Raw genomic sequence first — 10,944 nt, 5'->3', positions numbered from 1 at the left:
ACAATTCTTTTCGAATCCCTTGAAATTCACTTCCTCGTCCGATACTACTTTTTAGGAAACTCATTTTCTTTCAGTAAAATATCTTCAAATTTTTATATAACATTTTTACTAGATTTATTTTGTAATAAACGGACAAATTCATATCTTGAATAAGCATCAACTACACATAACAAATATCGCAAATTAGCGTTATATCTTGCCAAATCTTTCATTTCAGCTAAATCAATACTCCACAAATCTTTTTTTTCCATATATTTATATTTAAACGATTATATTTTTTCCTTTTTCTTTTGGTACAAAATATATATATTTTGTTCATTATCTTCTAAATGTTCACCTTTAAATAATCTTGCGGCTTTTTTTATAAAATCGTCATTAATTAAATTAGTCTTCTTCTTCGTTCTCCTCATTGTCGTCATTTACAACCGTTGGAAGAGGAGGGCTGTGATAATCAAGCACTGAAAGAAAAATGTCATTATATATTCTTTCAATTTCATCATTTCCATATTTTCTATAAATTTCTACAAAATCATATTTCTTTGCCCTTTTTTTTCTCTAAAATTTCATTCATAATTTCACTATGATAAACAACGCAATCATATATAAAAATATCCAATTTATTAGAAAACTCTTCCAACATATAAATAGCTTCAATATCATTATCAATTTCAATGTCATTAACATTTTCATTCATTTTTCTTTTTTTTCTTGGTACGGTTTTCGACAATTCTTTTTTACTTTTTTTTTTCTTTAACTTCCTTTCCTTTGGTTGTTTTTTTCTTCACTTCTTCCCTTTTTAATAAATCACGACAAGATGCAATAAATTGTCGCAAATTTTGTGATATAGTTTTTAAGTTGTCATCTTTTCTGAAATACACTTTGTAAAATTCATCCATCCAATCAATCATTGAAATATCATTTAGATGGCTTGGTTTGAAACATTCATCCCACTCATCATTATCATCATCAACACAAATAGTTAAAACTTCATCAACAGTACGAGATGATTTTTGTGTTTTTAAAATTAATTTTCCTGATTCACGATGCAAAATAACACGTTTTTCGTTAGATGAAAACAAAACTTCATACAAATATTTACCTTCATCTTTATTAGCAATTTTATTCAACACGCTTGCTAATTTTTCACATGCCTGCAAATTAATTTGCAATTCGTCTTTGCAACACAACCCATTATTGTATGAAGAGTAAACAGATTTTGAAAAAAAACATACTTTGCTAAAACGATTAAAACTGCATACTTTATTTCCAAGAATTGCTTTTCCATTAGTATAACTATGTAAAACTGTTACCAAATCTCTAAAGGTTCTTTTGTAAATAGCAAACTCTTGAGCCATTTGTTTTATCTTTTCTTAAAAACTTATACCGATGTGTTGTTTGAAAGTATATGAAATCAAATAATACAAAACATGAAAAATAAGATGAATATATAACCCACAAAAAACCAACAATTTTTTATTTTTTACAAAAAAATCAACAAATTTTATTTACAAAATTATCAACAAATGTTTTTCATTAGTCCCATTCCATTTTTGTTATATTAATAAATGGTCCCTTAAAAAAATATAATTCTTTACCAATATTTTTTTCTATATATTTTTGTTCGTTTATGTAAATATTATTATAGTCTCTGAGATATAATTTATATTTTAAAATAAAATTATAATTTTTTTTTGATCTGTAATTCTAAACGCGTTATTCTTTGATAAAAAGTCAACAATATAATTTTTAGAAAAAATTTTTTTAAAAATTTTTTCGTCTAATTCAAACAAATGAATTCCATTAAAATAACAATGAATTAACTTATTCCCATTCATCATCACCTCCAATACAGATAGTTCCTTCTTCTAACAAATACGTATTTTTTATAAATTCCTGTATCTCGTGAATTTTCTTTTCTTGGCATTTTATATTTTTCATAAATCCCTCTTCAATAATATAACAGTGATAACAAATATACCACGAAAAAATTAATGAAAAAACTAATAATGTCACAAGAAATGTTATAATCATTTCATCTACGAGGAATTCCATCAAATAAAATCTTTACTTCCTTGATGTTTTCTTCTAACATGGATATAATGAAGTAAAGTCAATATATTTCACCTTTTCATTTTCCTTTACTTCAGCCATTTCTCCATTCTTATTGCTCTTATTGCTCTTTATATAAACACACAAACAAAAAAATAATAAAAATAATAAAAAGTATAAACAAAAAACAATTAAAAATAACATCAACAGCGTCGTCATCATGATTATTCTCCATTTTCATTCAATAATTTTTTTCTTTTTCTATCAATTTCTCTAATATGTCACAAGAAATGTTATAATCATTTCATCTACAAGTACGTCCATCAAATAAAATCTTTAATTCCTTGATATTTTCTTCCAATATCTTATCCTGGTATTAAAAAATTCCACTTTCGTTGAATGTATTTCGTTCAATTTAAGAAAAATACAACCAGTTATAAGTAAAATACAAATGTAGGAATCATCCATTTCTCCGTTCTTATTCTTCTTATTGTTCTTCATATAAACACCCAAACATAAATTAAAATAATAAAAATAATACATAATATAACCAATAAATAATTATAAATAGTATGACAATCATCATGACTATTTTCCATTTTCATACAATAATTTTTTCTTTCTTCTTCTATCAATTTCTCTAACTCTATAATTTTATTTTATTTTTCTTTTATGATAATATCTTGCTCTTTTATGATAATATCTCGCTCTTTAATCTTGTGGATAAGAGCTTCAATCTCTACATTCAGTTTTTCAACATCTAATTTTAAAGCATCCACTTCTTGAGATTTTTCCTCAATTGTACTCAAAAAAAATAAAATATATTCCCTATAAAATTGTTGTTTATTCACATCCATCATCAATTGAATCGATAGTTATAAAATGTTCATAAGGAAAATTTTTCCAAATAAATTCATGATGAAAATGATCATATTCTTTTTCTAATTTTTTTCTCTTGAGACTAATAAATGAATTTGTTGAACCCTTTTACATTTTTCTGCATCATGTTAATAGTTTTGTGCAATTTTTTTCTTAAAATTTTATTTTCATTTTGAATATCTTTACATAAATTTTTTAATGCAAAAAACGTAAAACTTTCATTAACATCACACATCTAAAATAAAAAATTATAATAAAATTTTCTTCTTAATACAGTTATGAGTATATATATGTATTAATCAACTACTAGGACGTCATCTTTTTCTTGAAGTTTTTCAGCTATGTTTTATTTATATCAATCAATTCATTTTTTTTCACATAAAGATTTATTTACTATTTTCATTTCTTCATTATTTTTAAATAATGTTTCTCCTCTGTCTACAAATTCTTTGTTCTTTTCTTCAGCAATTCGAAGTCTTTCTTCTAAATCCTTTATCTTTTGTTCTGTGATATTTTTTCCAACATGTAATTTGTGATTCTAACTTGATTCCTATAATTATCAAACGATATTTCAGCTATAATTTTTTATCTTTTTCTCCTTCTTTAAGAGCTTTAAAATATTCACCAAAAATGTATTGATTAGTCTCACGAGATAAATCAAAAAATCTATTTATATCCCGTACAAAACTCTCTCCATTATCCATATTTAAAATATTTTTATCTTCTCTAATAATTCCTTCACTGTATTTAAACCATGTCTTTTTTTTTACAAATCCAAACGTTCTCTTTATATATACCAGTATCGTCTATAGATTGCATACATATTTTAAAATAATCATATTGTTCATCATTTTATGGTAAATTTATAAAATATTCGTTTCTTAAACACTGTCTACAAGTAAAAGTTCTCATCCACTTTTGTTCATGTCTTCATTTGTTCGTTGATCTTTATACGTGGTATCAGAAAAGTCAAAAGGAAGATAAATTTGATTTTTTTCATTTTTCTTTAGTGTATTCACATACATTTGAGAATAACTTCCAACAATATTAGAGAATTTTAAATCCTCTCAACGCCATTCTTTTAAATAATTATATAAATCAGATGAAACTAACAAATCGTTTAACAAATCGATATATCCATAAATTAATGAACATAGAGTAACTTCATTTTCTAACACCACTTCTTTTAAAAATTTTGTTCTCTCTCTTTCATTTTCCTTGTAAGCTTTATTTATTCTTTCCAAGCTTTCAGGAGGGATAGATGCCATTGATATCTTTATATACAATATACAAACCTAAACTTCATGCAACGATACTATTGATATAATTGAATAGTAAATTTCACAACAAATGTTTATAACAACAACCAAGCAAGTAAATAAATACTTCGTTATCTACGTTTTTCTTTAAAAACAACCGTGTTCATTATCTTCATATTTATTTTAGTCGAAAACCACTTCTTCGTTTTTTTTCTTCATTATACCATTGAGTATTTCTTAAATCGTTGTACAATTGTTCACTCTTCAAAATATATCTAATAATCCGAATATAATCATGAATGGAAGAAGTCAATTTCTCATTACAAACAATCATACCTTTTAAAAAGCCTTTCCTTTTTTTTCGGATGTTCTTTACCATTCAGAAAGATATGTTTGTTCTCGTTCTAAATTTTTTTCCATATTATATCAATAGAGTTAAGAGAAACAGCAAAAAGAACACACTTATATATAAAATAATATGGGTAAAAATGAAATAGGTAAAATTTATGAATTATTAACTGAATTTAATTGTAGTAAACGTATATATATATCTATTTTTTACCAAATAATTATAAATATGTTAGTGAATTCTCTTTTAATAAATTTATTATTAACCATATAAATCATATTGAATACGAAAAGAAAATAAGTAAAAAAGAATTCAAAAAAGAATTTAAAAAATGGAAAAAAGAAAAAAACACTTTATATTATTACAAAACTATATAAAGTCTGCAGTGTAAAATTTTAAAATCAAAAATAGATATGGGATATGAACACATCTATAAACTATACAATAAATTACATTATAAATATTGTTTTTCTTGTTCATCGTGTCGAAGTCAGAAAATTAAGTTAATTTGGTTTGGTCATACACCATTATCAAATGAAGATGCTATCAAGTATCATGCAGAATTTTGTTGTAAAGAAAATGAAGAATTAAAGAAAAAAGTTGAAGAAGAAATTAAATATATCGAAGAAGAAAAATAAAAAAGGAAAAAAAATAAAAGAATATACAACAAAGAACTTAAAGAAATAAAAATGAAAAAATCCCTATTTAAAACCTCATGTAAATTTTTTTAAAAGAGAAAAAAACACTTCAAATCAATACATCAAAATATACAAAAGTATTTTAAAATATTGTTATTATTGTAAATGTCATGATTACAAATATTATTTCTTTATAAATTCATTGTTGTATTATCATTTATATGTTTGCTGTAAAGAAAAGAAGAAATAAAAAAATTGAGGAAGAAATTAATTTTAAAGAAGAAGAAGAAAAAAAAAAAAACAAAAAATTAAAGAAGAAAAAAAAAACAATATTATAATAAAAAGAAGAAAATTTAAAAAATATTTTATAAAAGATAAATTAATTATTTATATTTATGATAAAGAATACAAAAAATAAATATTGCATTAAAAACAAAGACAAAATTAAAAAAATTAAGAAGAAATTCAATCAATAAAAGAAGAAAAGAAGAAAAAAAAAGAAAAAAAAAGAAATGTTAAAAAGAAAAAACATTATTGCTTTTTAAGAAATTTGAATTTTTGAATGGAACAAAATAAAAGTGATTATTTTCTTGAAAATAAAAGTGATAATTTTCTTGAAAATGAAAGATATAAAAAATTATTTTATAAATATTGTTTTTATTGTAAAAAATGTCAAAGATCTCAAAAGCTTTTAAATAACGCGTCATTACCTGTATATCTATCAGATTGTATTTTTCATCATACATATACTTGCTGTAAAGAAAAGAAAGAATTACAAAAAAAAATTGAAAAAGAAGTTAATTTTATTCATAAAGAGAGAAAATATAGAACGGTAAGATATGTTATTAACAAAACTCAAATCTGAATATATTCATTTTTAATCAAACTTTCGTTATATTACAGAAAGAAAATACAAAAAAAAAGAAAAAATGAATGAAAATAGTGATATAAAAACAAGACTACAAGAAATATCTTCATTTATAAAAACAACAAATATTTTACTGCAAAAAGAAATAAAAGAAATAAATAATGTGATAACAAAAATGGAAAAAGAACATTTTTTACATTCTTACAAATTAGTTGATAAAATTAATGATTTAGAAAAAAAAGATAAAAATGTTTTATCTTTAAAATAACATCTGGTGAACCAACTGGTTTATTTGGTAAATCTAGTGCTCAAAAAACATTTAATTTACTTAGTAAAAAAGAAAAACCAGAAGCATTTGGTGAAGGTAAAAAAACATTTGATTTACCTAGTAAGGAGGAAAACCATTAGCATTTGGTGCATCTTGTCAATCAAGATTTGGTGGTGTGCCCATTGGTTCATTTATTAAAAAAGAGGAAAAACAACGACCATTTGGTGAACCTAGTGGTTTACTTTAAAAAATTTTTTTTATTATAACATTTTAAATTGTAAAAAACATGTAATAAATTGCTTTTTCTTGATTAAAACTATTTTGAAATTTTTTACATTTTTTTCATTTTTTAACATTTTTAAATTTTTTTTTTCAATTTTTTTCAACTTTTTACAATAAATTTCATTTTTTTACAATTTTCTCTATATTTATACTTTTTTCTATATCTACTTGTATCATAAATATTCAGTCGCTCAAAGAGAGAAGATGTCTTTCAAAAGTAGAATTAATTCAATTATTCAAGATCTGAAATTTTTTTGGAAATATGATGGTCAATACATCTTCATAACAGGTCTTCTTCATATTGGATTTATCCTCTGTCTTCATAAAGCACCAACATCTTTAGTTCAGCCTGTTAATATTGGTGTTTTTGATTAATTTTATCTCCACTTTTTTGGTAAGCATATTTTAATTTTTATTATTTATTAATATTATGACACTTACGTGTTTAACATCATTTTTTTAGAAAAAAATTTTTTAAATATTAGAATGTGTAACATACGAGTTGGGTCACGTTTTTATCCATGTCTTTGTTTACAAATAGAAGATTGGCTTAACTGGTATTGGGATGAAGAATTTGGTGAAAAGGTTGATTCATTTTAGCGATTCTTTATTGTGGATGAAGCATTGAGGCAAGAAAATTTGTATCTTCAGTAAATTGGACTTTGGACTTTCCATATTATCATTTTTTAAAAATTGGACTTTGGACTTTCATCAATGTAATTATTTTTTATTGTTCTTTTCAATATATCTTTTTTTTATGAAATCTTCTTTGTTATATTTTTTGTATTACTCTTATTCACTTTTCTAATATATATATGTATATTATCACAGGCTCACCTTCTCTATTTTTTTGTTTACTACCGCTGACTGCCTCAAAAACGATCCCCCCGGTTTTTTTATTATAAAATGTATTATGACTACTTTTAGACATAATACATTTTATAATAAAAAAGCTTGAGCCTGCGATGATATATATATATATATATTAGTTAACTACTCATGGTTACATCAAACGTGTTGGTAGCGTTGCGTTTGGACAATGATTTGTTTTGGTGGAAAAGAAGTGATTTTCTTGCGTGTTTTATAATGGTGTGGTCTTTTTTTGTGATTGTTGTGTATTGTTTCGCCCACGCTAGGCATTTGTCCAGTAGGTGTTCGGTGATCGAAGGGCGAAGGGTAAAATCAACTATGTCAAATGATATGAATGATTTTCTTTGTTTTTCGGTGATGGATTTAAACCAAGTGATAGCATCTGTTGTGTTGCGCCATTGGTTTAGTTTTAGTTCGTTTCGTATTACGTTGTTGATGTTGTCTAGGATAAATTTGCTGACTTTTCCGAGGTGGCTTTTTGCGGGGTTGATAAGGTGGCATTTGGGGTTGTTTTCAAAGTCTGGTTTGTGGTCCTTTAAAGATATGAATGCTGGAGTATGGTTCCTGGTGTTTATTCTGTCGGCGATTTCTAGTTTGTCAGCGATTAGTTTTAGTTCGGAATTTATTTCTTCTACAGTATCTTCCTGCGTGTGTTTGTATGTCTTTGTCACATTCTCTGTTAGTAGTTTGTTGTAATTTGAGGCGTCCATTTCATAGATGTTTGTTGTTTTGTCGGCGAAGATGAAGACGTTGTTTGATGCGTTGATTTTGTTCATGTTTTTGTGTAATGATTTTAGAAAATCGTTGTGGATGTTGCGGAACTCGATGTTTTCGATTAACTAAGAAACGTCGTCTTCAAAAGGTTTTAAGGATGGAGCTGATGGTTGATTTCGTTTTGTCTTTAAGCCATAAGTGTGCGGTCTTTGTGTGCGAATGGCGTCGTCAGTGTGGCGGAGAAAGAAGTGGGCTTTCCATCTCATGCGTTGTACAAAGTCGTGGGTTTTGGTGATGAGGTTTCTGAGATAACTGTCTTTAGCTGGTAGGCCAATGTTTTTCAGCGAATAGTTAAAATTAATCTGTTGCATAATTGTCCTCGAGTTTTCAGGTTTATAACAGCGCTCAACTTCAGAAGGAGCGAATATTTTACGGATAATAATCCTGGATAAAAGAGCGCTCAATATTCTATATATTAGAAGAGCGTAAGATAAAATGAACTAAAATAAAATGAACTATTATTTGCTGTCGCTACTCGGAGTTTCACGTCGTAGGGCGATCTTCAGGCAACTGGCAGATTATATTTTATTTGCTGACTATATACATCGACTAAAAGGTGTTAAGTTACCTGACGGCACAGGGGCGGATCTAGGATTTTTCATATGTTAGTCAAAAATTTATGACGTCATATGTGGCCTCAAATATGACCTCATAGATGACATCATACGTTGTATCTTATGCAGCGATTTATAAAACTTTAGCGATCATAAAATTGCGAAAACTAAGATGAATTCCCTTTAATCAGATGATGACAGACTGTTTCACCCAATATCAGAGCTCTTCCGCATGCCTAGGATGATGCCCCAAATTTCAAAGCATCATCCGACATGGACAGCCCTTTAAAGAGCCGAAGCCAGCAATCTGGTTATTGCATAGAATTAAATGCATGTCCTTTATACATAGGTACATCAACAATTTTATCTATAAACTAAAAAAGAATTTAGATGTAGAAAGACAAAATTTAAAAAATTCTCATGATTTCAATTAAATTTAAATCTAGTGTTGCCAACAGAAAATTTATCAATTACGCGTTGCACATCTGGAAGAATTTCCTGATGAATTTTCATTAGAGCAAGACCATTTAACCGTTCCTCAACCATAGTACTCCGCTTATAATCTTTAAGAATTCGCAGCGCTGAAATCGAACGTTCACATTCGCATGAAGTTATGGGAAGGGTTCCTAATATTTGAAGTATGACCTTTATGTTTTGAAAACCATCAAAATTTATAGCTTTTAAAGTTGTAGCTACATTACATGGATAAGGACCTTTACGATGTTCCCAGAAGGATTGCCATAATAACAACTCTGCATCTAAACCTAACTGATTGGGTAAATCAGCAACATAAAATTTTGAAACAATCTTAAATTTATGTCTCCAGTCAATCCCATTTTTTATAAGAGAAAACATTTTTGTTGGAACAATACTTAGTCCTTGATAAACATTTACACTTTCCGTGTCAAATCGCGCATCCAAAGACGAGAGAAGATGGTCAATTAAAGGAATCGTATAGATTCGTTTGTAATACTCGAGATAGAACGATAAGGAGCGTTAGGCCTTGTAGTTTGCCTTCCAATTGTCCTACGTTTACATTCTTCTACCCCAACCTTTGCCGCTAACGTCAAAGCAATGTCGTACCATTGATCATGATATGAATCAATAGAATTCCTCACATGTGCAACACTGCTTTTCAAAGAAGAGATCAACTCAATCCCGTCCATAACATCAATACTCTTTCCTTGCAAAAGCTGAGTAACAGGAAGCGTTAGATCAAAACATTTCTGGTAATAACCAAGAGGGCGATAAAATGAAACTCAGAAAGACCTTCAAGCAAAGAGGATGCATCAGCAGCGAGAGGGACTGCCACCTTTTGCCATGTTATCCAGTGTGTCAAAATTTGAACAAACAATTCTTCGAAAGTGTCTAAACCTTTAACTCGTTCTACCCATCTGGTTCTACAAACATCTGGCAATCTAGTCTTTTTTGAGTCCGTTTCTAAACTATTGCGTACAGTCTCCTCAAACGGTATATTGCGTGTTTGAGAAATATTGATAAAATTTGTCACATCTTTTATTTTGTTAAGTACTTTCTTAACCTCAATATCTGACAAAGAATCACAAACTGACAAATTAAGCCTATGACTATAACAGTGGGTATATAATGCTTTCGAGTTGAGCTTCAAAATTTGGGCAGCCAAACCTTTAACACAACCTGCAACAGCACCCGCACCATCATAACCTTGTCCGCGACAGTCTTCAATTGGCAAGCCAAGGTCTTTAAGTTTATCTAGAATTAATTTAGCAAGGTTCTCTCCACTCAATCCCCACTTACATTGAAGAAAGGCAATGAACTCCTCTCTTATGTCCATATTCTTATCAATAAAACGTAAAATTAGAGCCATTTGCTCTCTATGGGAAGAATCTGCAGCCTCATCAGCTATAATAGAAAAGAACCTATTAACCTTAATGTCGTTGACAATCTGTTCAGTAATAACCTCTCCAAAGCACTTGATCATTTTATTCTGGCTGGTCTTAGAGATGTAACTTCTATTTTTCCCACAAGATGTTAAGTGATCCCTAAAACACCATCCCTGAACGAACTTTAAAATTTAGTGTCTCCACAAAATTTCCAACACCCCAGTAGAATACTGACCAACCTCTGGATGATATTTAGCATCATCACGGTGGCCACGCAAAGGCAAACCTAAAC

The 10,944-nt window shown here is 27.7% G+C and overlaps 1 long non-coding RNA gene across 1 annotated transcript; it reads right to left on the bottom strand.

Moving 5' to 3' along the window:
• Positions 1–10,287: 10,287 nt before the first annotated feature.
• On the bottom strand, positions 10,288–10,944 carry LOC124458089. Its single transcript, XR_006953000.1, has 2 exons — positions 10,892–10,944; positions 10,288–10,671 (listed from the first exon to the last, which is right to left on the bottom strand). It is a non-coding gene; the product is annotated as an uncharacterized LOC124458089 (long non-coding RNA).

The sequence above is a fragment of the Xenia sp. Carnegie-2017 genome, unplaced genomic scaffold, assembly GCF_021976095.1.
Source record: "Xenia sp. Carnegie-2017 unplaced genomic scaffold, XeniaSp_v1 HiC_scaffold_6, whole genome shotgun sequence".
Lineage (NCBI taxonomy): Eukaryota > Metazoa > Cnidaria > Anthozoa > Malacalcyonacea > Xeniidae > Xenia > Xenia sp. Carnegie-2017.
The sequence above is the reverse complement of the archived record's forward strand: the minus strand, read 5'-3'. Positions and strand labels throughout refer to the sequence as shown.